Here is a 27,000-nt window from a genome sequence, read left to right on the forward strand (position 1 = left end):
CTGACTGCAGCACCACTAGATCAAGCATATTACACTCCGTGTATGACTGTTGGACTAGATTGCCGTGACTAATGAATACTGTGTTGCTGCTTTGGCCCAGAAGCAGATATAAAAAACACTGAAAAACCCAGCAACTCAGAGATATTTGTTTTACTTTTTTTGTGCTCTGAGAAGGATCACTTTACTTAATTTCCAGCAAATCCATATTCTTGTTGGAAACATTCCTCTGTGGGCAAAAGAAGTGATGCAGAGTCTAGTTGTCCCCCCCTTATCCACACTGTTTCTGGAATCGATTTACATTAGCCTTCATCTCTCTATTTTAAATGACATTCAATATTTTTTTTTTAGGGGGGAAGGGTTAAGGAAAGAGAATAAGGAAGGATTTGGGTTTTTCTTCCAAATAACCAGAGGAGTAATACTGAGTTACATATGCTTTATAACAGGTCTTTCAAAAAACTAAGTAAACAAGAGTAAAAAGCAGCACCATCAAAACCCATGGTATCACTAGCCAACTTAGCACATCTATTAAAAATCTACTGAATATCTGTTTGGCATCAGCCTTTCTCAAAATAATCCCAATTCAAAACATTGCCAAGCAGATCCCCACATGCTCTGGGGAACTAAATGAAAAGTTGTACCCTTCCAAACATCACATGTCAGGGTTGTTGGGAAAAGCTGTAGAGCAGTAAGCCAGAAATTCCAGATAACAGAACATTTCCAGATAATGTTATTTCTTCCCCTAATTGTGTTACCCTTAAAATATCCTTGTATCCTCTCATGGAGTTTGATCCCAGTCCTATGAAAAGTAATTAACTTCAAAGATGCAAGATCAAGCCTACTATAGGAGGAGAAAGGTTCTACTGTCTATATATGAAAATAAGCTTGCCACAGGTATCTACATGATCCAATACAAGGAAACCAATGAAAGTTCCTAAGTTGGAGCCTAGTGAGTTCACATGGTCACTGAAGCTTTCTGGGGGCAATTCGAGGTATTTAAGTAGAAGTGCTAAATGTTTCATCATACAATTTGACTTTATTACAAGAGCCTGAGATCTTGATTTGTTTATAACTGCTTTCTTTCTGCATCTAACACAATGCTTCTTTGCCTCTTTGTTTATCCAACTTAGATCACTTCCATTATTCTGGTACTGAGGAAAAGGAAGGGAAGAAACATTAATCATATCCTTACTGGCTAACTTTGAACTGATAACCTGAGTTTTTTACAGTTAGTTTGAATAATGCTGGCTATGCCTAGGTTATCAAGCCTACAATTACATTGTACATGTTATTTACCACGACATACATAACTAGCCGTGCTTTGTGTATGTGCTTGTTTTTTATAAAATAGCTTCATTCATATACTATTAAAAAAATAAAATCTATCAATTATTAACATGTAAAGAGACAGATTTCTTTGCAAAGAAATATGCAGTCCCTTCTTTTTTTAAATTCATGACTTATGACATATTAATTGTCTCTGTTTTGTGATTCTTTGTATACTCCTTACGCTGTATAGACAGATGATGTTTCTTTGCTAAATGCTTTGCTGTTTCCCGTTGTGAGAAATTAATTGACTGTTACTATTCAAGTCCTAACAAACAGCATTTCTACTGTCCTCTGCTAATTATGCCATGCCTGCATTTTACATAGCATTTCACACTACATTTGTTTTTCTACTTTATATTTTAGGGCAGCTTATTCGTAAGAATGCGCATTTATGTTCATATTATCTTGACCTAACAGACCAGATCTGATTGCTTTTTAAATGCATGCGAATAATTGCCTTGGAAACAACACACAAATATAAGTGCTGCAGTTAGTGTGAATGCAAGGAAAGTTAAATTGGGCTGGCACTTTAAATAAGCTCAATTTGCCAGTTTAAGAGCATGTTTTGCTTTGGGCCCAGAAACTATACAATGGACCTATCTTTGGGATAATAACAGAATGTCTGCTTATCATCTCACTGAAAAACAAGCCTAACCTGCTGGAGAACCAAACAGTATGTTGTATTAAATGTAAAATGGCGGTCAAGAAAGACCGAAGGGGAAAATATCCAAGACAACCTCTTAATATTCTCACACATGCTCTCAGACAACTATCAGGGTAAAATAAATGTCTGTCAGTTAAGAGTACAGACAAATAACAAGTGACTTCAAAAAAATAACTGTAGTGGTGGTTTGTTGTAGTTGTAAAGGTCTAAGAACTCAGGCAGGACAAAGTCTATATGCAAAAGTAATAAATTTCCTTAGATCAACTAAAGCAGACAGAAATATTAGGCTTTGGGTCACAGAAGTCCTCTAGGCCTAAAACCAGAAGCAATTAAGGTTTGAAAATGGAATATAAGTGCAAAATGACTGTCTGGAGTTGACTACAGGTTTGCACATAGTTTGTAAGTACTATCTGTTATTCTCTCTGACAGACATTAAAAATCATGGCCTCAAGAAAGATCTTTGTTTTACAGCAATTCTAAATCCCCATCCTCTAATGCTAATCTCTCCCTCCCACAAAACCTGGGTCCCTACCTCCCACATCCACTAGCTCTTCCTCTCCATTCAAAAGCATCAACTCTTTTTTCTTCCCAGGGTGGTTTAGCTTAACTACATTTTGAGCAACCATCTCGGATGCTATCTGGCTGAGGAGCAGCAGCAGCTTTCATTTTCACACCTGAAGAAGGTCTGGTGTCTCCAAAAAGCTAGTCTAGTTTAATGATACTCATGGCTAATAGGAGATATTACCTCTGCCTATAAAAGCTGTCCTGCCTAGAGGCAATTTACCAAACAAACATACCAAGTATGTAAAATGAAACCTAAATGAATAAAAAAATAATTCTGAAAGACAAACTCTATACCAGTTACTGAGAGATCAGGTTACCTCAGAGTTACAACTGTTCAACATTTCCTTTGAGAGGCAGAGGCGAAATACAGAAGCTTTCAATATAACATGTAAAGTATGTTCTCATATACTGTGGTTTATGGGGAGAAAATCTGAACTAAAAATTCAAAGACTAATCTGCTTTTGAAACACGAGGCAAATTCAATTAAATTTCTGCAATTTTAAGTTCAAAGACATTAGAGCAAAGAATTCATAACATAAGGCAAAGATCATTTTTAAGCACAGAAAGCAACATACAGTCACATCTTAAACATTTCTATTTTAAAATAGTCTGTTGTCATTAATTAGAGTCGTTAATATGATGTGTATGGACAAACATTTAACACAGTGTAATCAAGCCTTAACTTCTGCATTTCCTGAGTTCGGTTCTCGGTTCCATAACTGACACCATCTGGCCAAAACCTCAAATACAGTCTCGCACGTTATCGCAGTAAGGATATCTGACACCAGCTGGAGCAGCTTGAGCAGTTCCCATCCCCACAGCTGGTCACCAACCCTGCAGACCAGCCAGCAGAAGAACCATACTGATGTTCTTCAGCTGCTTTTGAAGCAAAATGTTAGGTCTATCTGCCCTAGAGAATACTGTGACTATGACTTAGAGAAAGACTGATAACAATTAGTGTAACTAATTGAGTTTCCTGTACTTTAAAATGTAGTAATGGCCTTAATATAATGGCTGATTAGAAAAAACCTTCACAGGTAACAATTCAGTCTGAAAAGCCAGTACTCAAACTCAAGCATATGGGGCTAGTCTGGGACATGATAATCCAAAGCTCATGCAATGGACAGGTCTCAAACCTTCTGCTGAGATGACAGTCAGGTTGAGAAAAATAATTTTAAATCTGTGATGGCTGGCAACTCACTGCATCAGTTAATACAGTAACTCTGTAATTAAAAAGTCTCTATGTTACGCACAAACATCCATAGTGACCGCTAGTATCTACAAGATGTCCCTATGCATGGTGCAGGCATAATTTTAGCTACAGCCATGAAGATTGGCTCCAGAAACCCCAATTACCAAATTACTGCTGATGCCAAAATCATTCTGAGCTCCTTTTCTGACTACACCTCACTGCCGCCCTTTCCACTTTAGCTCCTTACTCTGAATAAGCCTTCACCATTTGTACTGCAGCTATTTTTCTTTTCCAGTGTACCTACGAAGATAACATCAGCTGATTTCTTTGACAAACTCCCAGATGCCATCAGCCATATGTGGGAAAAATTACAAAACAAAATTCCTATGAGTTTTCAGGACAATTCCCAAAATTCTTCTCCCTGGAACACATATACCAGGTTACCATTTAGCAATAACCACCCCAACTTTTATTTTTTTAGAAGAAAAAACCCGCCACAATCTTTCATATTTTTCTTGATTTGTGCAACTCTTATCTATCTTTCAGATGACACATTCTTGGGACAGGGACCCACACACTTCCCACAACACTGCATCATAAAGTTGGCTGTTAGACAAAACAAAGTTATTACCAAACAGGAATTACTACTATGCAACAATTTTGTTTAAATCAGAGGTGAAATATGGCTTTTATTACAAAGACTAAAGGGATGGGATGAAAAAGAGAACAAGTTACTGCAGCTGCAATTTTCTGAAACCTATGTACAACTTTTTTTATTCCATCCCTAAGGTGAAAAATGTCTTGGTTTGGCCTTTAGCACATCCATGTCCAAGGGAGAAATTAAGCCAGTTTATTACCTTCTATTTCCCTCTAATGGACTATTTCTTTTCAAGCTATAGTGCCTGTACTAACACAATAAAATCCGACCCCCCTCAAAAATAAAAGTGTTTTGCTTCATCAAGGACTGCAGAACTAGACACTCAGAAAATAACCCAATGTCCCTTTCTCTAATGACTAGCCAGCAGGAATGTTCAGGCACAGTGTAATCACTCCTCTGCTATAACCAACACTATTGCATTAAACTATAATTTAGTTGATCTAGTTCTTGGAGTCATTTATTACATTCCGAGTTCTGTGGATAGTGATAGGGCCATAAATGAAGCTATGAAAACTCTTATCAGCTGGACATCTATTTCTATTACATGAAAGTTTGGTAAATATGAAGATTTACTACATGAGCAATGTTCCATGAGAACACTGGTTATACAGTAAAGTGGAGGTGACTTCTCTTTCATTCTGGAGTTTCCTTCATTTGCTACTCACACACTGTTTGAAAGTTGAATGGTTAAAGATTTCTAATGTACATGTGTTTCTCAAAGTGAGATTTAATTCTTGACAAACTAATATAGTCTTTTAAAGCATGTCTGATCAAGATTGAAACTATGGTGTCAGTATCTGCATTGTTTTTTTAGGTTAGTGAGCAGTGACAATAGATGAGAAATTTTATCTACCACACACCTAGTTCCCCGCTCTGTGAACAGAGCTTTGTGAATGCTGGAATTTCATATATAGGACTAGACTGAAGCCCAAAGCTTTATATTGGTCAATTAAAACTGTACACTCCATATGTGTCAAATAGATATTAAAAAAACAAATCTGGTTTTTCTGTTGTAAGGAATAAATTATTTTTGCTCTGTATTTAACAGAACCTTTCAGTAAAAACAGATTTTTAAACAATTCAACAGGAAGTTGTGATCAACTAACTAGACAGATCAGACAAGCTTTTTCTTTTTACAAACTCCCAAAATATTGATTTTTATATTCTTCAAAACATCCCTACTATCACTGTAAACAGAGGTATAATACCATGGGCATGAAAAGTGTATGAAAACATACATCTTCATTGACATTTAAGAATCCATTCCATTGGTGTGATTTTAAGCAAAGCTGCGAAGTACAAATATATGATTTAAAACTGCTTTGAAGAAACATGCACAAAGCTGGTTCCATGCAGTAAGTTTTATAAGTAGAAAGTTAAAATGGTAATGAAATAACTCCACTAGTACAACAGAGCAGCAACTCTTTTAAGGCTGAGATGGGGAGGACCCTCCCACATACAACACACATACATACATACTTCAATCTTGCATCTGTGCTAACTTTGGTTACCTTGAAATATGTTGTACAGCACTGAAGCACAGTGTAAGGAAGTAGTTAGTTTTACCAGGTAAAACTGGTACTGGTAGTTTTACCAGTTTTCCTACATATAGCTCCTTAATTTTGCAAGGCTTTCTACGAAGCAGTATGTCCTGGCTTTAAACTGTTAAGTGCAATTGCTTGAAATCTTTACAGTAACCCAGCTTAGGAAAAAAAGAGTTATGAAGGTTAAGAATGTACTAATCGTTACCCAGTTTGGTGATACTCTATTGCAGCAATAAAACAAGGAGGGGGAAAAAAAAAAAAATATACTGCATGAAAAACACCATTATTAGTCACACATAAATTGACAAAATGAACCAGAAATTAATGACTCAGGACTTTTCAATCAGTATGAATTTTTAACAGAAGAAAATTTCCGGTTTCATACCACTAATCTTGCAGCTATATATATATTCCTTACTAAGAAACTTAGGTTCATATTTGCCTTAAACTGTGCCAGGACAGAATTTTGCATGTACAGAAATTTCTGATCAAGCCTCTGAAGGACTCGGAAACCCCTCAGAGACGTTCATACAGATGTATTGTGATATATCATGGTCTCTACTTCCTCACTGATTTAACCTGATGGATCTAGCTGTGTAATACAAAAACAAGGAAATTGAGTAAAAGCAGCCAGCCAGTCCATTAAGAGAGCTAACTACTGAGTAACTATGTTAGTGGAATCAGTACAGTCACGATACACTAACTTAAACTAATTTTTCATTTATGTTAAATATATTGTCCACTTAATTCTAAGATATATTTCTAATTAGTTTTTTCTATGTTGAGTTTTAAAAGCGACCAGTTTTCAGAAAAAGAACTACAACTGAAAACAGGCCTCCTTTGCATTGCCTACATATATTTTGTGACTCACACTTGTGAAAAACAGCAACATTTACTATTAAAATTCAGGTAACTGTAACAATCATAAGAAGCACTGCATTTTCCTCATTGCATGTTTATTTACAAAAATGTAGTAAGTACACATATGCTCTACAGGTTTACCTTGAGGGCTGGTTTCACCATCAGTTTAACCAACATTAAGCGCAAGCTGCAGCTGAAATCGGCTGTGCTGTCATCCCCTCCACCCCAGCCAGACTGCATCACTGCCTCCAGGCCTGACTCTCAGCGTGTACCTGATCAGTCGATCAGTTGTCTGATCCAACTTGTGGGCAGCCACACCAGCAATGTTGGCACATGGAATGTATGTGGCTGCCACTTTTCAGGGGATACACAAATAGGTATACAAAAAGCAACCATGGAACCATGGACTAATAAAAACTAACTGCCAGCTTATCCCACAATAGCATGCAAGCATCGTGGATAACAGCAAATGCTATATATAAATACATAAATATATATAAATTTGGCAAATGATATATTGATTTTCTTTATATATCCTATATATCAGCCCTACAATCCTTTTACAGAAAGTTTAACATTGCATGCACAACAATCTTGCTTTAAAAAACCCACAGGTCTTATGACAGGTCTCTCGTTTTCTTCATTTGCAATTAATTAGCTGAAGTCTATATTCTAGATGCCCTCTTCTCATAAAGTACCAAAAGTGTCCTTAATTGGCACAGTTCAATGAAAATTCCTGTCTAGTCTATTACAGAGTTTGTACTGTACTGAAACTATCCATGTTACTGCTGATATAAGTGTTGAGCCTTTGCTGCAAAAAATGCACTGTAGCCAAGTCCTGACATATTAAGACAACAGACAGCTACTAAGTTTAACATTATATAGAGATTTAGACTTCAATAAATTGGTAAGACAGAAATCAGAATTTTCAGCATTCAATTACTTGTTTTCAAGAGTACACCACATGGATGTCTGATTAAAAGCCAGAATAGATCTTAATCATATAGCAACACACTACAATGACTCATTGAATACAAATGTCAACAAGAGATCTCAGTAAAGTTAGTTTATTTTTAGCATGTTATTCAGGAGCAGCTGAACACAAAAGTGAAAGAAAAAGATCAAGGAGGAGGTTCTGTGCTAGCTAAATGTGCTTATCACAGGATGTAGTGGAAAACTAATGTGGTTTACCATATAAATTTAAAATAAAAAAAAACCCAAAACATAAAACTCACTAATCAGGATAAAAGTCTAAGAGGGAAACAATTAGTGGTAAGAGCCTGGATTCCCCCATACCTTCCAAGCTGATAAATGTGGTCCTTGATATCAAACAAACAGTAAAGAATCAGACAAGATCTTTAGCAAACACAGACTGAACTATCACAGATAAACTACACAGCCATCCACTAGAGCAGATTTGTGCTATTTGTCAAAGAACATATCTCTTGATCTCTTGAGCAAACAAAGAAAAAAAAATTCAACCCCCAAAAAAGAGTCTTTCAAAATATTCCACATCTGCAATTTTAGTGGCTCTCCTAAAATCAGCAGCTGGCCAGAAATACCATGGCAAAAATCAAATGTAAATATACCTGACAACTATTTACGACATGTTGTATACAACTTTAACTATTTTACCTTTAAAGTTGACATCTACAGGACTTTCCAGTTAATGGAAAACTTCTTATAAGACTTCTACATCAAGGCCTGCCAACCTGGCTAATTTTGCTATGTTATATTAAGCACAAAAGGGGAAAAAAACCACTGTCCTCCCTCCAACTTGAATTTTCTTGTGTCAATTACTAATATGAAACACTTTTAGACCAAGATAAAATGGAAATTACTACAGTCTTGATGTTAACAGTGTTAAAAATAAATCTTTAAAGAACATGACAGCTCCTGTGGCTAAATATTTCCAAGTATGCCCAATCAGCTTGTATTTTGAACATAGACACATCTGTAAAAACCGAGCATGGTTGTACCCTGGTATCCAAATCACAGAGCTGGAGAAGCCCAGTCACTTCAACTTCTCTCAGCCGAGAAAGTTGCCGTATGTGCTAAACATATCCTTGAGGAGAAGTCAGCAATTTATTTTATGGGCAAGTCTGAACATCTTCACATGTTCATTTCCATTCTATTCCGGACAATCTATTTATCTGAAGAGTGGGCCAGAACTGTTGAAATCATTACTATAAAACCAGCAGATTTCATGTAAGCAATTATAAAGAATATACACTGCTGTGTAAGATACTATAGTATGCCTGGAAAATGTGCAGGTTCTACCATTAAAAATAGAGATCTAAAATGAGATAGAATCTACACATAAGCATTTTTTTCTCACTTCTGTTTACTAATGCATAGGAAAAGGAATGGTATGTGCTAAAGATCAAATTATCTGTCTCTGATCATTTGTCAATGATAAGATGCAATGTAAAACAAAAAAAAACTTTAAAAGCACAACTCTGCTTTGAGTTTCTAAAGATGGGACACATAACTGAAGGAAGAAAGTTTATTTCCACATATGCTTTTAAAGAATGATAAACTGTTAAAATTGTTTAACACTAAGCTTTAAGCAAAGCTCCCAATTTCAATTAAAATGTTTGACTAAAAATAGTCACTCCCAGGAAAGTTATACTGGTTGACAAGAGATTTAAGTGAACTTAATACTAAACTAACAGGTTTGGAACAGGACTAATGCCCCTCCAAAAAAGGCATTTAATAGGACCTCCTTTTCTTGAACATGCTCAAAAGATTGTAAGAATATGATCTTTAGTTCAAATATAGCCTCCCTGTGTTACATTTTACTGGACTGACACTAAAAAGTTGCAGTATAAATTCTGTAGCAGCCATAGTCATAATTTAAGTGTTTTTCTGAGTTCTATTGGTGTAGTCATAATTTAAGTGTTTTTCTGAGTTCTGTTGGTGTCTTGAACCTAAAGAACCACCTCATCTCAATAGTCTTTTAAACTACTTGGCTTCCAGACAGGAATCAGTAATGCACTTGCCCTTGAGACCAAGGATGTGCCTATATAGCTATATGCTGACAGACAAGCTCCTTTCCCAAACATTCTACAGTGGCAGAAGTCAAGGCAGCTCCAGCCTAGACAACGTAGCTCCATTACCATGTCACTAGCATCAAGGTAATCAAAGCTTTGCTCTCAGCAGGTCATCAGCTCAGGCACAGTTCAACACTGATGGATGCATTTTTAAAAGTACAGAAGTCCCACGTTCAGACAACCTGCCAAATTCAGGCAAAGTGAACTGGAATCTGTCTGGACTTATCCATTCAGACAAACCCTGACACGCTGAAGCTATACCTTTAAGATAAATCAATTGCAAAAGCCACAGGCCATCCAGGCAGTAAGGGTTAAGAAAATCCACAGCAGTATCACTGCCATTCTCTTTCCTACAAGGTTTTACTTGGGCAAAGGTATAGCAGCAAAAGGTTAAAAATATAGTGATGGCCTTGCTCTTTGTTCAAGAGTACAAGAAACAACCCACCACTCCACATCTTGGTTCTGACACACAGGGGTGTGTCTGGCAACAAGGTATTGTACTTTCAGATGCAAAAAGGCTGGCCAAGCCAAACCCTCTGCTGGTATGCTCCTCTTCTTGCAAATTTTGGTCTTCATCTCCCCCTGGTGGACTATGTACAGGCAGGGGAAACTTTGCTACACCTAGAACAGCTCCACCTAGAAAGTCCCCCTCTAGAGTCAACACAACTCCATTCATCTTCCAGTTATTAGGAAATCCTCACCTCAGATGCACCAACAGGCAAAGCCAGCAAGACCATCTCGAGTAAGTGGATTCTGAGACACCAGTGTGGCCACTATGTGGCCAAATAGGCAGGTGTAGCTCTCTTGCTCTGGAACCCACTGTATCGAACACTTAGGAAAAAACAATTATTTTACTACATATAAACAGGTTTCATTGCACTTGCCTGCTGCGGCACAGGGAGACAGAAACAGAGCTCAGTTTGTACTTAGACAGGATTGAATAGAACAAGTTATGAAAGAATATCCATAATTAGTACAGATATATCATATGAAATCTGGAGAAACAGCACAGGAGTGTACAGACCCAGAACTCAGCCTTTCTTACATTCTCTGAAAGACACCAAATACCATACTACTACTATTGTCCAAATGCCACAGAACACTTCATCAACTGAAGTGCGTTATACAGTGCAAGACAAGTCAACCAACCTTTTTTGACTGATATTAGTATTAAGCTTTGGTCAGCAGAGCCAACAGAAGTTCTCTATGCCAGACCTATACTCGACTTCTAGACCTACTCAACACTATCCATCTCATGAATTGTTGCAGCTCCCTCACTTTTATACTGAGTGTTTCTTTGTATTACTTTGCCTCCAAATTCTGTCCAAAGCTTTCAGGAAAAGGCAACTGTCTGGAATTTCCTCTGCCCTCAGCTATTTCCAAAAATCTACTTTCAAAGTGTGGGTGGCACACTTCAGACTAAGTATCAACTACAGGTACATTTTAACTTACAGCAGAAGTAGCTATGTGCTTCTATTCAGTATTTTCTAAGCCACCAAAATTTAGCAATGTTTACACACATGGACATATAGCAAAGTAGACAATGTAGATGGATGAACTCCTTCAATATCAAACCAGATCTACCAACCACACTGTTTCATTCTCACAAGTCACCGTCATGAACAGATAAACTAAAAGATATGTCTCCTCCCCAGTCAGAGTTAGTACAAGCTAAAACTTGCCGCTGTAAACTTTCAGGGTGACAACTGCTCTGTTCAGCACTTGGGAATTCTGAAGTACTTACATTTTACTAAAAATAAACTTGAAGGTAGTATTAAACACTTTATCTCAATGTGACAAGTATACAAAACTGTTTGCATCGAACTTTCTAAAAACTTCACTTAATCATATTAAGACTGCAATTCTTAGTGAAAGCTAACTTGGTCAACACGGAGGAAGGAAAAAAAAGAAGATTCTGCACATAGAGTAGAAATACAGACAATGACTACTTTTTCTGGAGACTTCAATATTGTTTTGCAGCCTTATAAAATGTTCTAATTTTACTTGAGTCTGCGGATAATCAGCCATCTTTCCTACTAGCACTGGAATAAGTTTTCCAACCTTCTTCAACCTGAGTTCACTGTGGGACACAGCACCTGTACTTAATCCAATGTGAAAAAAACCCTTTCACTCTACTTGCAAAAAAGTTCTGATTAAAAAAAAAATTGTTTTATTTAATGTATCAAGGTACTGTAGTAAGTGCCTTACACATACCAATAAAACTACCTAAAGTACAGTTGAAAACACCCTGGAATATACTGGCTTAAACAACAAATTTGCAATGGCTATGCCGATGCACCTGTACACATACACACATTATGTCAGTATTTTCTCCAATAATGTCAATTGATTTAGGGATCTACTTTTTTTGGATATGCTTGGCTTTAATAGTTAGGTGGCTCTGAAGCTATCTAGCAATACCTCTTGAGACCTGACTCCTTTCTTCCATTATGTGTCATGCTACATCCACCTATTCTCAATCACTGCCAATACAATTCCACAACTTGTGTTCTCAGGAACAAAGCAGTGGCATCCTGCTACCCATTTATGGGACTTTGAAAAAGTCATGTGGGGTTTTTTTTTGGCCTCTTTGGTTTTTTTTTCATTGTTTCTCAGTATACTTGCCTTTCCTCCCTTTTAAAGGACTCAGTTTGAGATATCAAAACATCTGGGTATCTAGCTAGCATAGAGATTTACAAAAGCAAGCAACTTTCTTTTATAGAAAGATGCATCTGCGAAACATCATTGGCTTATCATACTCTTAAGTCAGCTTCTGGCATATGGTTGCTCTCAGACAGGTTGCCTATAGTTGTTTCTACCCAAATGAGTGAGCTTACCAGTGACAAGCTTTGAACTCACCTAATAAGATGCTTTTAGGGACAGCAAAGTTCATAGCTTTATTTCTGCAGAAAGTCACCCCGATCAATCTACACTCCAGCACATTTATTTCACTGCATACTCCCTTGTTCCATTGTTCTTGATGTCTTGCACACATTCTCATCTACTTTGAATTTGGGGATTGCAGCAAGTTTTGTAACAGGAGGGCACACCCCTCGATATCCAGCTTTTATATGCCCTGATGGCTTGTCATCTTCCCCTGGTATGGGGAAAACTTACTTGCCATGTAAAACAGTAAGAATCAAGTCCCTGGGAACAATCAGTCCTCATGTTTTTCTCAACTGAAACATATAATCTTTTTGCAGCTCTCCTGAAAGTTGCTTTTTTAGTAAGGTAAGACAAGTACAGGCTTTCCTAGCTTTTATTTAAAAAAAACAAACAAACACCAAAAACCCAACCAAGAAAAAACCTACCACACCCGCCCAAAAAAACCCCAAACAAACAAAAAACCCCAAACCAAAACCAAACACAAACAAGCAAAACCAACAAAACCCCAAACCACCAGACTTCAATTTGGGGTAAAACCATGAGACCTTAGGCAGTTATCTGAACAGAATTTTATTCTGCCTGATACAGATAGTAGGGAATGGGAAGATAAGCATTCTGCATACTGACAGACTGCGCTGAGTTGTGCACTCCAGTACTTCTCCTTCTGGGAATTTCTCAACTGTTTCTCACCCTACAGTGTGGAATTCCTAATCAAATTATTCAAAAAAAAAAAAAAAAAAGGACAAAAAGCATATCAGTCAAAAAAAAAAAACCAACCCCAAAAGACTTAATATAAATCCAGTGTCACAATACTTCAATTGTGTTTGTGGAACAAGCTAAGCTACAGCTATTTGAGTTTTTGCAAATGTAAAACTCATCTACCAAGTCTCGTATACATAAATGACACTTTTAATAAAGTTTTATTTAATGGTTACAACACAGGAAAATATTTTTAGAAGGTTGAAAAATGTTTCTAAAAGAAGTAGTTCAGAATAACAATGCATACCCTTTCACAGGGAAAGGGTACAAAAAAAGTACTGTTTTTAAAGCTTCAAGCAGTACACAGCTAGAATTTCTTTTTTTAAAAAAAGGCTTTTGCAGTTTGGATGGCCTGTGTGCTTTCCTTTGTTATTCATTAATAACTTTTGTGATCATTGGCCTGTGACAATTAAGCTTCAACCAAGTCCCTAAAACAGAGCTGCTAAACCCGATCAGCACGACCAAGGGTTATACGGCTGCGAGCAGCCGCTCGAGTCAGTTGTTACCCACCTGCGGCCCAAAGCCAAGCGCTCCACTGGGCTCACCTGCGGGGGCCACCCTCCCGTGCGCTGCCTACCTGGCTTCGGACCGGCACACCAGCTAGTCTCGGAAGTGCCACTCCTTGCCAAGCCATTAAAGGAGACATTTGTAGGGAGAAGGGATGGGACTAAAGGGGGATAAGGGAAGAGGGCTAAGGCTAGCAAGCAGTAAAGCCACAGAAGGGCGGGCTGTGTGGGGGTTTGCTCATAACGGAACAAGTTCTTCTGAAAGCTGCTTCTCCTTTCAGATGCGTTATGTATTGCATATTATTGCAGCCTGCACATATTACTCACAAAATGCATGGTTTTCATACTTAGAAGCGGGCAATTCACACTACTTTAGCAGATGATGATACACTTAGAGAGCATAACTATCCTATTTAAAATTTCAACTTTTTCACCTATAAATTAAGTTAGAAACACTGTAAAATTATTTCTATCAAATTAGCTTCCACTAGAAGAAAAAAAACCAACTAAAACTATATTTTTTCCTTTTAGTACAGAAATGTGCTATTTAGTTCCCAAAATAACTTTTTATGGTTTTAGCACAAGAATATATTGCATTCTTGCTTTCATCACTATTACCTGCAATAATTAAATTCTTTACCTCCCTAAAAAACGATGAACAAAACATGCCCAAAATTTTTGGATAAGATGGACTCTATTTTATTATTATTTTTCTCAAGTGTGGGTACCAGTCTGTGTTGTAACTTTGGATTTTAAAAATAAAAATATAACACTCAACTTTGATTATATCATACAGGTTTTTGAAGAATCAGTAAGGCATATGACAAAAATAAATGTGGAGAGGAAATGAAGGTATTTTCTAGAACTATTTATAGTTATCCAGTCATGCCAAACTGATTGTATTTCCTCCTATATTGAAAACGCACAGACAGCTGCATACAAAATAAATGTCATCAACTTTCAACTTAGATCCAATGCAAAAAATAACAAGTAAACATACTTGTAAGTAGACTAACACTGCTTTCAGTTTACACAGGGAAAGGAAAATTTACTGTGGCCAAATCTTGAAACCTACCATTTGCATAGATATATTATTATCTCTCTGAAATAAATTCACATACAAGAACTCCTAAAGATTAGGCTCATTTTCGCAAGAACTGAATTTTCACATTGGTACAGTATTTTTATGAAAGCACTTAGACACAAGTAAATTATTGGCAACATGAATATGTTTTTTATTTTTTTAATTAAAAGAAGCTGTAAAGTGTAATTGTAACCTAATGTTGCCCCCAAGTGTCTGGAAAATGGCCAAGAAGTATTGGTTTCTGTAAGGTATAAGTCTTATCAACAATAGAAGCTGAATGCTGAACAGGGATAGCTAACACTTTGCATCATGTCTTTGATAAGTTATGCTTTTTCTGTCTACCTCTTCACTTTAAAATTTGTTAGCTTTGGGGTCAAAAGGGCACTCTAATTTACGTGGACAAACGAACCTACTGGACAGGCCACCTGAAATCAGTTAGTTCAAAGGTAAATTAAAGACATATTTGGTCTCTCTCACATTTCCTCTCATGTTCTAAGGCATTCACAGAGGATTTAGTTGCAGTGGTTCCTTCATACACAATGTTTAACGTCCTGAAACTCCCCTTTGTCAAGACAGCATGATCACCAAAGACACTAACACACCTGAAGTGAAGAAGAACACAAGGATACAAGAATGAAATGGTGTTATGAGACTGGACCAGATAGTCAGCCTTTCTTCAGCCTTTTGCTACTCTGCCTACCTGTTATTTGGCTGTTTGATGATTTCTGCTGGAAGATCTCACAGGAACAAGGCAAGAACCATGTAGCTCTGCTTCACTTCATTAACTCCGCATTTAGCTTTGAATCTTTTCAACTTTAATACTATAATGAATTTATCTCCAGTGCACACATTTATTTTAATTGAGGCTATTCCTTCAATTCACTGTTCAGAAAATAATGCATAGGCAATAGACAAGCATATACATATGCAGCAGGTGGTGCATATGCAGCAAAACTTTAGCGGTGTTCCGGAAGGATCAGCTCCATAGTCTAGTATTTCCTCTACATTATATAAGCAGGGGAAAAAAGGCAACAACTGACCCTCCCACACTAAAATAGGGACAGAAGTTAAGGGGGAAAAAAGGTAACCAGACACTCAGCTTACAATAAACTAAATATAACAAAGCCTCCCCCATCTGCAATGCTGTTTATTCCAACTGTATTTATTTGATCTATCTACATCAAAGTTTACATCAAGATCTAAAACATCCAAGCACTTCCACCATGACTACAGCACGGATTATGCTCACTGCCAAGAGAACCTCAACAGTTTTACCAACAAAAACAATTGTACATAAATCCACCTTGGGAAATCAGGAAGGCCACAGACATGACCCCAAACAAACACGTCCCTAATGTTTCAAAGAAATCTACAAACCGTTCCTGAGGTTTTTCACCACGTCCCTTAGAAGAGTCCATCATGCTTCGCTTCAGGGTGTGTAGTAATATGTACAAATAAGATGTTTCCATGTAAGAAGAAAAGTTACTTTGTATTAGTTAGTACCCCACCAGAACATCAAGAGTGTAAGAATACAGAAAGCTCTTCCTTTGGATATCTTTTTCTCCATCAAGTGTACAAGACTCTTCTACTTGTCTTTGATTAATAAATACATCAAAAGCTAGCAACATTTAAAAGTAGACTGGATTTTAACAACTGTCAATAGTAACTGCACTTCAGAATATTTCTGCCTTTGCTTGACTACCATTTCAGCATGTTTCTGGAGCAGTGAGGGTCACGTTTCTCATCATGATTACCCGCACACTGCACTTCACAACTAGGTTTCATATACATCATTCAATTTATAATTCAGACTATGAGTTCCCAGTTAAAAGTGTTGTTGTTTTGGAGGGAAGAAAGAAGGACAAGGACCATGTTACATTACGTTCTGATCTTCAGATGATTTCTGGAGGCAGTTTATATGGCATTTATCTATTTAGTTATCTTGAAGAACACACTCAAAATCCTGCCTCTCAAAAACTGTCTGCTTTTTTCATTTCAACAGCAGTTCTGTTCTTTTGGGTGGTTTGACAATAATAAAAAGCATCCCAGGCATACTTGCAGAGTAAAACTAAAAGCAAAAGTCAAACGGCATCCCCATAGTACATCTGCTATCATCATCTGCTTGGAGCATGTCAGCATAGCACATGGTTCAATCATAGAATCATAGAATAGTTTAGGTTGGAAGGGACCTTTAGAGGTCATCTGGTCCAACACCCCAGCAGTGAGCAGGGACATCTTTAACTAGATTAGGTTGCTCAGAGCCCCATCCAACATGACATTGAATGTTTCTAGGGATGAGGCATCTACCACCTCTCTGAGCAACCTGTTCCAGTGTTTCACCACCCTCATTATAATTTTTTTTCCTTACATCCAGTCTAAATCTACCCTTCTTTAGTTTAAAACCCTTGTCCTGTCACAAGAGGCCTTGCTAAAGAGATTGCCCCCATCCTTCCTATAGCCCCCCTTTAAGTACTGAAAGGCCACAATAAGGTCTCCCCACAGCCTTCTCTTCTCCAGGCTGAACACCCCAACTCTCTCAGCCTGTCGTCATAGGAGAGGTGCTGCAGCCCTCGGATCATTTTTGTGGCCCTCCTCTGGACCCCCTCCAACAGCTCCATGTCCTCCTGTGCTGAGGGCTCCAGAGCTGGATGTAGCAGTCTAGGTGGGGTCTCACTAGAGCGAAGCAGAGGGGCAGAATCACCTCCCTCGACCTGCTGGACACGCTTCTTTTGATGCAGCCCAGCATACGGTTGGCCTTCTGGGCTGCAAGCGCACATTGTTGGCTCATGTCCAGCTTTTCATCCACCAGTACCCCCAAGTCCTTCTCCGCAGGGTCACTCTCAATCTCTTCATCCCCCAGCCTGTATTAATGCTGGGGGTTGCCCTGACCCAGGTGCAGGACCTTGCCCTTGGCCTTGTTGAACCTCATGAGGTTCTCACAGGCCAACCTCTCCAGCTTGTCCAGGTCTCTCTGGATCTCACCCTGTCCTTCTGGTGTGTCAACTGCACTGCTCAGCTTGGTTTCATCTGCAGACTTGCTGAGGGTGCACTCGATCCCACTATGTCAGTGATGAAGACATTAAACAGTACTGGTCCCAGTACAGACGCCTGAGGGACACCACTTGTCACTGGTCTCCATCTAGACATCGAGCCATTGACCACTACACTCTGGATGCGACCATCCAGCCAGTTCCTTATCCACTGAACAGTCCACCCATCAGATTCGGATCTCTCCGGTTAGAGAGAAGGATGCTGTGGGGGACCGTGTCAAAGGCCTTACAGATGTCCAGATAGATGAAATTTGTAGCTCTTCCCTTCTCCACTGATGTAGTCACTCCGTCACAGAAGGCCACTAGGTTGGTCAGGCAGGACTTGCCCTTGGTGAAGCCATGCTGGCTGCCTTGAATCACCTCCCTGTCCTCCAGGAGCCTTAGCATAGCTTCTAGGAGGATCTGTTCCATGATCTTCCCTGGCATAGAGATGAGGCTGTCAGGACGGTGGTTCCCTGGGTCCTTCTTTCTACCCTTTTTAAAGATGGGCACAATGTTTCCCTTCTTCCAGTCCCCAGGGACTTCACCTGACTGCCATGATTTTTCAAATAGAATGGAGAGTGGCCTGGCAACTACATTAGCCAATTCCCTCAGGACTCTGGGATGCATCTCATGAGGTCCCATAGACTTGTGTATATCCAGGCTCCTCAGGCAGGCATGAATCTGATCTTCCCTTACAGTGGAAGGGGCTTTATCCACCTGGTCTCCATCCTGTGGTCCATCAGCTTGGAAGGGGTGAGAAGAGAGGTTACCAGTGAAGAATCCTCTCAAAAGGGTCAGGATACACTGGACTCCTGAAAGGCTACATCAATAGACTTGTCTTTAACACTCCAGGTATCACATTGGAGCAGTTATGCTACTTTAAGTTCCACAGACAGACAACAAAATTAATTGTTGGTTGCTCTCCAGTTGGCAAAGGTAATGGAGGACATACATGAGGAAAGTAATTTCCTCTCGTCGTATCACTAGTGACCTGGGAGAAGAGACCAATCCCCACCTCACTACAACCTCCCTTCAGGTAGTTGTAGAGAGCAATAAGGTCTCCCCTCAGCCTCCTCTTCTCCAGACTAAACAACCCCAGTTCTCTTGCCACTCCTCATAAGACACATTCTCCAGACCCTTCACCAGCTTCATTGAGCTTCTCTGGACAGACTCCAGCAACTCAATGTCCTTCTTGTACTGAGGGGTCCAAAACCGAACACAGTACTCACGGTGCGGCCTCACCAGTGCCGAGTACAGGGGCACAATCATTTCCCTGCTCCTGCTGGCCACACTATTCCTGATACAAGCCAGGATGCTGTTGGCCTTCTTGGCCACCTGGGCACACTGATGGCTCATGTTCAGCCGGCTGTCAACCAGCACCCCTACATCCTTTTCCTCCAGGCAGCTCTCCAGCCACTCTTCCCCAAGCCTTTAGCAGTGCATGGGGGTTGTTGTGACCCAAGCGCAGGACCCAGCACTTGGCCTTGTTGAATCTCATACCGTTGGCTCTGGCCCAGCAATCCAGACTGTCTGGATCCCTCTGCAGAGCCTTCCCACCCTCCAGCAGGTCAACACTTCTACCCAGCTTGGTGTCATCTGCAAACTTACTGAAGGTGCACTCAATCCCCTCATCCAGATCATCAATGAAGTTTTAAAGCAAGAGCCTCTGAGAGTATGTTCATTTGCACGCCATGTTAAGCCTGATCTCCAGAGGCAAGATCACAAGTGCCTAGACATGTTCTCACCAGAAATGTCTTAGCTTCATAATTCATACTCTGCACAAGAAGTTCATTGACTTTAGGTACCGAATATAAGCAAACAGATGGTTTATGCTGCTAGGAATGTGCTGGACACTTAAAGAAATATAAACCCAGAAGATTCAGAAGTTTCACTGGACCCAAGGGAGAGGGTTAAAAAAAAAAAAAAAGTAAAAAAGATGGGAAGTAGTAGACAAGACCACTTACACATATCACACCTTCTGAAATAAGAACACAAAAAAGCAATGCAGGCCTCCTTAGCTTTCAATCTGATTCATCAAATAGAGGCTAGAAAAGAAAACAGCTACTCTTGAGGAAGAAAAGCTAAGAAGGTCAGTGTCAAAGACGTGCAGCTGAAAGATACTTGCTGACATTAAGCAGGTATGAGCCTGTATTGCTTAACCAGTAAAAGATATCATGAGAATACTGGGCGGGTCTTCATAAAAGAAAAAAAAATGCTTTGCCTTTTAATTTTAAAACAGAAGACTGCAAAAACCCCAAAACACTGCAGGATAAATTAGCTCAGTGTATAAGGATACAAAGTAGACTAACACTGTTGCACTATGGCCCTGATCAACTTTAAACCAACTTCCACAGCCGCAGTGTGTGCTTCAGGTTTAAAAAAGCAAAATGCAAGCAAATAAAATTTATAAAACATTTTATAATCTGAAGTTCTCAATAACTTCTTATAAGTAAACCTGGAATCAAAATGTGCTGGATAGCTTTTACTATTATTTTACATAGAAGAACCACCCCTTTATTTTACCAGCCAGCGCTGTGAGCCCTAGCCCCCCGCGGGGGCGAGGGGCCCGTGCCTGCCGGATCGCTAAGGCGCCAGAAGGAGCACGCACAAACAAAACGCACCCTCTTCCGCTGAACAGCTGCGCCTGCAACACACCTCCCAGCAACAAAGTAGAGCTCTTTTTAATCAACTTTTGACGGATAATGAATGCAATTGCATCTGTGACAAGTTGAATATCACCCAAAAGTAAGACCCTCAATTATTTCCTCTTAGAGTTCCCTCCCTTCTTTCTTCTAATAGTTTCTTAATACTCCTAAAAAGGTAATTTAGTCTAATAGCAAAGACTCGCAAGTATAGAATTTGACTGCTGTTTAATGCTATCTAAAATGAAAAGCATATTATAACAAACCACGACTCATTATCTTCACACAGCACACACATTCTGCTATCAACAAGATTAGAATGGGTATGATGCCTGGAAAGGCATACTCAAAACAATAATCTAAAAAAGCAGCTGTTTCAGAAGCCACAAAATGCATTAGGGATCTAAATTCATTAGCTGTTGCGTCTGCACATGAACACAAGCGTCCTGGATCTCATCGGGAAGCAGCTGAACTCCTGCCTCCCCTCGCCTCCCCCACAGCATGCTCCAGGCGTAACAGGCACCTTTTCCCTGGAAATTGAAACAGGAGAAAACAGAGCAGATCCCGCTTTTCCCCTCACCTTCTAACTGTCCCACTCAAGAAGCAATGGACCTGAGATCTGGGCCACATAGTCTGAAGGTATTCAAGCTCCTGCCTCCCACAGTAACCCTCCTGGTCAGCTACACTTTAATTTGCTTGAGGCATTTTTTTCCCCTTCCTTTTGAAGCTGGACCTGGTTCACCCAAAAAGGAAAGATTGCCTGGGACAGAGGTAAAACAAATCAGAAGTGAGCCTGATGCCTAAGAGCTGGCAACACACTCTTGCCTCTTGACGCTGTTATTCTGGGGGTTGGGGTTTGTTTTAACCTTTGGTCATTTCAGTTTCAGAAAAAAAAGCACAAACCCACAACACACACAGGCTAGAGAGTAGACACCAGTATTCCAGTTTCCTCACTCCTAGGTCACTACAGTTTAATGATTAATGCAGTATCAGAGAAGCTCCTACATCTTGCCTTATTGAAGTAGAACCACTGTGCAGCCAACATAAACAGTGGACGTCCTCCCAGCTGGACTACATTAGACTTCAGTGCTAGAAGATGTGCATCTCACTGTGCTAAGCCTATGCAGAACAAGATTTGAAGTCTCCCACTTCTCGGATGAATGCCTGAATATGCACAATTACATACCCAACATATTTCAATAACATGCTGTAAGTTCAGCTTCTGGTTTTGAATCAAGTGGACAGACGTGCTTGATGTACAGCCCCTTGATCGAGACACTTCAGCTCCAGAGCATACCAAGAATTCAAGCTTACTACCAGTCTCTGCTTTTGCCAGTGGGTCATTTTAGGTAAATATACTCAAAACACATTTTGTAAACTGAATTTCAGAGATGTTTAATTCTACTTCTTGGATCAGTCCTCCTTATTTTTTTAAAAACACAATGCACACAAGTTGGAAACTACTGGGTCTCACCTCTAGTTCACTCAGTGGTAAAGTAGGAGTAAATTTTCATAAGAGTTGGTATATCCAACCAAAGTTTATACTCAGCTGGAGCCAGTATATTAAATTCTGTTTAAATCTAAGGAAAGTTCTTTGTGCATCTCTTTCTAACAGTGTTGACATAATTTGTGGGTTAGTAAATGAAAACAGTTCCAGCAACCGCCCCCCCAATTCTCTCTCCTAATGAAGGGTGTATTGATACGTGTATTTAATATTCATGTTTTAAAGATAATATTAGCTGCTTTCTGCTATAATAGCTTTGTTAATGCTTTTGTAAATCAAATCTTCCTTAGTCATAGCCTATCTCTTCTGCAAGACTTAAGGATGAAATCATTCAGAAGAAATTATGTAGGCAAGGTCCCACTGAAAAAATAAAATGGCAAAGAAATAGGCAGGGAATGGGACTTTATGGCTCTTGAAAAACTGAAGTTTCATACAAACTGGAAGAAGGATAAAAATTAATCTTGTGGATTTTAAGTTGTTCCTCTCCCTTATTCACCCTGCAATAGGAGAACTCTGAGCTTAAACTCCTAAACAACTGCATTATAATGCTGGTCTAGACAGGTCTCAGTAAAGAGATTTAGAATTATATGGTCATTTTTTTTGTTCCATGAAAGGTCTGGGACTTTCGATCATTTTAAGGAAGCTTGCCCATTTTAACTGAAAAAAATTACTATATTGTACATGTTTAATAGCAGTCACATGTTCAAAGACTTCATCGTTAATCTGGGGGTAACTGAAAAAGAAAAACAAAACAAAACAAATGAACCTCACCATTGACAACTTCATACTACCAACTGTGAGAGCTCTCTCTGCAGTTCGCACTTGCATTCGTAGACAAAATACAAAATCCATATTCCCCTAACTTCACGTTGACACCCTGACAAAAACAAGAAGGAATTGAAGAGACTGTATACATCCGCTGAGTGTATTTGAAATCTCATGTTTATCTCAGCTGCTGGGAGGGGGAAAGACAGAGGAACACTCACCCTGTATCAATATTCCTGAGTTAAACTCACTTAAGCTTTTGAATGATTTTCTATCCATTATCATTTTTGCCCCATACACAGTTTTTGTAGCAAATAACCATGCGCAAATTGAGGAAATAATATACAGAATTAAGAGTGTGATTGCATCCTGTGATGTACATGGTTAACTGTAATAACAAAGTGTACGCTAATTGTTAAAGAAACAAACTGCACAAACAAAGCAGCCCACTACTTATAGGAGGCCTTTGCATTCCTCTATTTTTTACTATCACATAGAAGGACATCTCCATGACAATGGAAACAGCACTAGAATAATTTACTAGAAGATATAAAAAGCACAAAATGAAGCAATCATGGTCACAAAAAATGATTACTGTATAATTTCCCCTGCAAGCCATGGTCAATGTGTGAGCAAATGCTTATTTTTCACTGAAGGAAGAGAGCAATTTCAGAACTGACTCCACACAGCCCTCATTTCTGGGGGAAAAGCAGCATGAAAAAGCTGAAGATCATTCAGCTGTGTGAGCAGAGAACAGAAAGCGCATTACATTTTTGGCAACCACCAAAGATGTGTTATGGCAGAAGTAGATGAAATAGCACTGAAGTGCAAAACAATTGACTGGATAAATCACCGATACCCTTTAATTTCTTTGGCCCTTACTGAAAGGTACTTAACTTAGTATATCAGGAAAGAGCAGCTAAAGAAAAAACACCTTTACGCACAAGGTGACAAGCCATCTTTCATTTTATAAAGAAAAGCCTTACACTCATGTTACTATTTCATATCAAGGCCTATGACTTGACTGGCTTGCAACACTTGTGAAACACAGAACATAACCTTCCTAAGCTTCTTTATACTAACTAAACAAGACAATGCATCTTCGACAAAGTAATTTTTCTTCTTCCACTGAAGAAACGTATGAAGACATTTATTTGCCAGAGATACAGAGGGGTGGGTGTAAAATCAGCTCAACGTAACATTTCTGTCAGAGAAAATTAACAGTGATTAACATGTGTAGAAGTCTGACTCCAACCAGACAGGCAGCGATTGCATGGGCTAATAATGACTAGGGCTCTCTTTGCAAAGAACAATCTTCTAACTATACTGTGAATTGCTGGAAGAGGGACTTCAGCCTGAATTCATCACTTTCCAGAACAGCAACTTGTACTCCTGCAATGTATTTTCCACCTCTTGTTTTTCAGTTAGACCTAGCTGTAAGTTCACCTTATATAGGAAAATCAGACTTGCACTAAAAACATATTATAATATCTTGAGCTATTTTGTTTGTATCATAAAGCAAAGAAGCTTTTACTTCCAAAAGAGATTTAATGACCAGCATATTCTGGGAAACAAAGTTTAAAACCAGCACTTGAAAACTCCTACTTTCACACTACATTTTGCTATTTTTACTCTGTTTTACAATAAGCAACCAGTATTTTCCTTTCTTATATTCCAGTTGCAAATTGTTTTAAGACCGCTATATGGACCAATAGACTAAGGCACTACTACTAGAGAGTAAATTACTATGTATGGGAGTAAAATTGTCAGAACCCAAGTGTCAAAACCGATCACCCTATCATAAGCAAAGGTTAAAGAACACTACGTCAACTGTGTAAATACATCATTGCAGAAACCCCTTCATCTTTTCTGAGGGTAAATTTCTAGCTAAAAAAGGAATTTCTTACTTCAGCATATACTACTTCCATCGCTATTTGCAAGAGTTAAAATCAGTAGGACCAAACCTCTCAGGAGCAGTTTGGAGACCTGGACATGTAGAGAGTGACTATTATACATCAAGTCAGAAGGCAGTTAATATGAAAAACAGGAATGCAACTCCAACCAATATTTTCTTAGAGGGCTGGCAGCAAACTGTCAGATGCATGTGTGACCTCAAAACAACCTTTTGCCAGATGCCTCTTTAACCTCTTACGATTACATCAACTTCTAAAAAGACTTACATTTTACCATTTTTCTCCTTTGCATATGCAAATTAAGAAGATGTGCTTAAAAGACAGATTGAAAATGTTTGCTTCTGTGCATTTTTGTCTGTCTTAAGAGTCCCAAAATAGAGCTCTTTAATACAGCAGCACATACTTTTTTTTCTCCAAAATTAAAAACTGCTGTAGAAGTTAAACAAGAAGTTGTCTTCTTTCTTTTCTCCTCCCTTGAGTCAGTGTTCAAAACCAGGTAACTTTTTGAGATAGTTGTGAGTTAAGGGGCCAAGAAAATATTCAGCCAAAGCAATCAATAAATCACTTTTAATACTATCTACCATTTTTAAGTAACTTTTTTTCCATAAAAAGTATGTTACACATCTCATGTTGCAATCAACAGAAGGCAACACAATGATTTGAATTATTCAGATTCAAAATGGCCTGTATGCTAACATTTAAAGAAGGGCATTTCTGCAAATTTAAAAATAATAAAATTCATAGCATGGAAGCATCATGAACACGTTTCAGGGGCTCACACCTTAGAAAGCAAAAAAAAAAAAAAGGAGAAATGTTACAGGATGAAAAGTAAGTAGGTCATGTACACTAAAGTGCTAAAAATACTAACATCTGATTTGTGGCTGAGAGAGAGAACTGTTTTTAAAATCTAGAGGTGTACAAGTAAATGAAGAATTGCACAGTCCTTTGTCAACAAAAACATGCTTTGATGAGGCATTAAAAAGACTCCCTGTGCTGTACAGAATCCAAGAAAAAAATTTCCTTTAAGAAATATACCTCCTTATACAGCAAAACAATGAATTTCAGTTGTTCTGTAACCCAGTTCCTTTAATCTGCATAAGAGATGCTGACTGAGTTCACTCAACCAAATCACTACTGGCTTTCAGAATACAATCAACACATGCTTTTCAACAGTATTAATATAGCATGAAGCTTGTGCTCCTAATTATTCATGTTTTTGCATTCTGTTTTTTCCCCCTGCTGTAAAATATGCAAATTTACTTCTTTGTGTTATTTAGGTCCCACATGGGCCTCAACAGATCTGTTTGGAAGGAATTACAAGCCAACATCTAGATACATGCTGTCAACATTTCAAGCTTCATTATTTTTATTAGATTGGAATGCCATTATAGATTTGATATTAGGCTTTAAAAAGCTTTTAATAAATCCATTGAAAACCTACAGTCTAATAAAACGGTGTACTGATAATTACTACTACTCCACTTTGTGTGTGTGTGTGTGCATGAAAGGGAGACAGAAAAGCCCTACAACTCTTGAATACAAGAGAAATCCCCATCTAGTGGTACTATTGAAAAACGCAGTTTGTTTTTGTGCAAAATTAGTACCCAAGAGGATTAGTTTGACTTCATTACTGAATGAAGGGTAGCCATTACCTCCTTATGCAACTAAGGATCAATAACAGGAGAGGACTGTTTCTTCTGAATTCCTCCTCCTCTCTTTTCAGACAACTCTGCTGTAAAATTCAATGCCCATATGAGCTACTGACTATATTTAAGTATAAAACCCATAAAGCAGCACTTCAAGAAACAGGTCACTTAATACAGTAACTTCTTGGTGTGCAAATCTTCACTAAGAGTGGCACAGGCTGACACGTAGAAAGTATTCTTTAGATAAAAATATTAAAACGTTTCCACAAACCTCAGATTATTCTAAAGCTAGTATGAAATATTTTTATCTTAAACACCATATTGAAATAGTAGCTTGGTTATTTGAAAACTGCAAGGTTGGAAATAACTACACAAGCACTTACTGTGATATAAAAAATACG

At 38.6% G+C, this 27,000-nt stretch overlaps 1 protein-coding gene and 1 long non-coding RNA gene across 5 annotated transcripts in view; one reads left to right on the plus strand and one right to left on the minus strand.

Annotated features, from left to right (window-relative positions):
• The window catches only part of UMAD1 (UBAP1-MVB12-associated (UMA) domain containing 1), an 85,695-nt gene that overhangs the window by 43,784 nt on the left and 14,911 nt on the right, over positions 1-27,000 (minus strand). The window lies entirely within an intron of this gene.
• LOC135312086 (uncharacterized) lies at positions 20,506-26,393 on the plus strand. Its single transcript, XR_010371740.1, has 2 exons — positions 20,506-22,120; positions 26,231-26,393. It is a non-coding gene; the product is annotated as an uncharacterized LOC135312086 (long non-coding RNA).

This window comes from Phalacrocorax carbo, chromosome 2, assembly GCF_963921805.1.
Source record: "Phalacrocorax carbo chromosome 2, bPhaCar2.1, whole genome shotgun sequence".
Lineage (NCBI taxonomy): Eukaryota > Metazoa > Chordata > Aves > Suliformes > Phalacrocoracidae > Phalacrocorax > Phalacrocorax carbo.